Below are 3,569 nucleotides of genomic sequence, written 5' to 3'. Positions count from 1 at the left end.
AACAAGTGAGATTGAAATCGCATAATAGCATTAGCTTTCGAAAGCATAATAGACGATTTTACATCGATAAAATCTGAAAGAATGTAACTAGAACGAATAGGAAGAATGAAGAGGGATGAGAGAATATGAAATTCGAATAAGGAAAGGTACATTGACCCCTACTGACCTGACCTACGACAAGCGTAAACGTATGTTTAGCGAATAAAGCAGCCGTATATCGAAGTATAATCTCATGCACGGATCATTCGCTCTTTAATGTATACGTATATGTCTGACAACGTAAATACAACATAGAAGAGTATGAAAATGTTACGTCGATCTATCGACGTTTTCGTTCAGAATTATTTTTTGATATTAGATCGAAAGAACAATGGCTATATATATAATTTTACATACATGTATATATATATATATTATATATACATATAATATTTTGTTTAAAAGATTGTAAAGATGTATACGTATAACATTTTTAAACAAGTTTTTATATATTTATTTTATTTTATTTCATTCCTTTATTTTTTCTTTTCTTTTATAATGTTCCTGGCTGTGTGTATATACATATAAAATTTTTCTAATGTATACACTTTTTATTCATTATATACTTTCAATAAAATATTGCGATATATTAATAATTTCTTTTCTTTCTCTTTTCTTTTTTCTTTCTTTCTTTCTTTCTAAACTCTTTAATCTGAAGACATTTTCTTTCAACTGCTATAATTCGTAATAATTATAAATACTTGATTATTTCAAATATCGTAGAAATATGTTAATAATTTAAAATATTATCTCGAGTATGAAATATAAAATTTTATTATAGTTTATAATAAAATGATTACGTACATATATATATATAAATTTTTGTATTAACAATCATCTTAATTAATAAATGTACACATAAATAAATATATATACAATCTAATGAAATTTTATTGACCAATACAACATTCTAACATATTTTCGATACTAATCTTACGAATAGAAGGGTTTAGGCTGGTAGATAAGCAAAAATGAAAAAAGAAAAAAAAGAAAAAAAAGAAAAAAGAAAAAAATTACTCATGTCTACGTGAAAGAACGTATAGTTTTTAATTTGAGATTATTCAGACATACGGAATATCTGATTTATTCATCTAACTAAGTATCCAACGTGTATTCATAATTATCGCCAGACATAGGAACCACACGTATGCAATACACATACATAATTATCGTAACGACTATATAGAAATAAATCACTATTACACCATACTAGAAGATTGCAATGCGATCGAAGAATAATTACAGTCGACGAGCTTTCGGTGAAGGTCGGGGATCGCACGATCCTTTTTGAATCGTTATTTTAAAAAAAAAAAAAAAAAGTAAAAAGGAAGAAAAACAATACTCGATAAAAAAAAAATAATGATCGTCGGAATAACGAAGAGGATTAGACACAAATGAGATTGTTAAAACAATTATTTATGTACACTGATATATGATATTCATAAACGATCAAGAAAAATAATGATCGTTGGAATAATAAAGAAGATTAGATAGAAATGATATTATTAGAACAATTATATATATATGTATATATATGATGTTCATAAACGATCGATGAAACGAAAGAAAGAAAAAAAAGAGAATAAGTTATTTGCGATGTTAGATGTTTGCAAAAGAAAACAAAAATCGAAGAGAATGGAAATACCGTTCTAATTTCAAATCCAATCAAAGTCTGTTAGTAGGTATATACTACAATACTCGAGAAATCGAAGGTGGACTGCTCTTTCCAAAGATTTTACGTAATCACTTCGACTCGTGTGTAAATAGTTAAAAATTATATAATTATGATTGCAATACGATTAGATTTTCAATGTAGATTCAGGAGAGATTCCTATGGTAATATATAATTTATGTAATTAGTATTAAAGAGAGAGGGAGAGAGAGAGAGAGAGAGAGAGAGAGAGAGAGAGAGAGAGAGAGAGAGAGAAAGAGATAGAGATAGAAAATTATATCTGACATTTACACGAGGGAGGACCAATTTTTATGCAAAAAGAAAAAAAAAGAAAGAAAAAAAAGCATTAAAAAATTGAAATAAGAACTTTGGCATTATAATACTTGTAACTTTACTATAACAGTTGACATTATATATATATATATATATGTGTGTTTTAATCAATGTGATAAAGCTTAAATGTATGTGTCAGAGAGTAGAAAAAAAAAGAAAAAAAATAATTATTGAAAACAGAAAGAAAAGAAAAATACGACTAAGAAAGAAAGAAAAAAAAGAAGTGAAATAGCAAGGATTAAAATAAAGGAAATATAAAAGGACATGGTTACGTTGTAATCGTTGTTTGTTATTGGCCAACGGCAAGGAACAACGCAAACAGCAAATCCTTTCGATGTCATCCGTGTCATCGTTTGATCTTATCTCTTGATAATAATTAAAAGCTCGCCATAATAATTACATCGAGGCTCACGTGCAAGGATAATTGATACTTTCGGAATAACGACGAGACGAAAGGAAATATGGCGGACGATGTAAACGCGTAAGAATTCTATCGCATTGCGTATTCTTATATATCCTATTACTACTACTATTACTATTCTACTACTACTAGTACTATTACTATTACTACTACTATGATTTCATTGAAATATTCTTCTATTTTTCTTTTTTCTTCTTCTTCTTCTTTTAGTTTTCATTTTTTTTCTTTTCCTTTCTTTTCCTCCATTCAAACTGTGCAGAGTAAAGAACAGGACGATAAAGTGTCGAGGGTGCGAGGGAAGGGTTCGAGAAGTTAAAAAATAAAAAAAAAAAAATAAACGATCAGTCCGGCCTTATTACTATCAATTAAAAATACATCTGCGAAGGAAGAGGCGAGTGTAGAAAATTAAAAAAAAAAAAGAGAAACCCACGAAAGAACAAACTGGAGGAATAAAGAGAAAATTTAATATCCAAACAATATCGACTCGAAAATCGTTCAAAAATCGAGTTCATTAAACATACCTTTTGAGTTCAAACTCGTATTACATATACACACGCTCGAACACACAAATATATACATATATCAATCTATATACGTTTACATATACGTCTACGGAGATATATAGAGAAAGAGAGTAAAAAAGAGAAGGGGTGTAGTAACGGGGGTTGCGTACACGTGATCGAAAAACGTGCTACCTGGTGCACGTGGACGTATCCCCTTATACAGTATAACCAACCGAGTCGATTCGTCCTCTTCCTCCTCCTCCTCCTCCTCCTCTTCCACCTCTTCCTCCAGCTTCTCTTCCTCTTTCCCCTCGTTTTACCCCGGTCTAGATACCACGTACCTTCAACCCTCTTCTCTCAACGTTTTTCGCCCGGAGGAGAGAGCAACGTTGCCCTGACTCCTCTCAGTCATCGACGAGCCTCTCTTCGGGCTATGCGTGCGCGATCTCATTCTCCGTTCGATATACGCATCGTTTTCTCTCTCTTTCTCTTTCTCTCTTTCTCTCTCTTTCTTTCTTTCTCTCTGTCTCTCTGTCTCTCTTTGTCTCTTTTTCTCTGTCTGTCTGTCTATCTCTCTCTCTCTCTATCTTTCTCTTTCTTT

Source organism: Vespula vulgaris, chromosome 8, assembly GCF_905475345.1.
Source record: "Vespula vulgaris chromosome 8, iyVesVulg1.1, whole genome shotgun sequence".
In the NCBI taxonomy this organism is placed as follows: Eukaryota; Metazoa; Arthropoda; class Insecta; order Hymenoptera; family Vespidae; genus Vespula; species Vespula vulgaris.
This window is presented reverse-complemented; position numbering follows the sequence as displayed.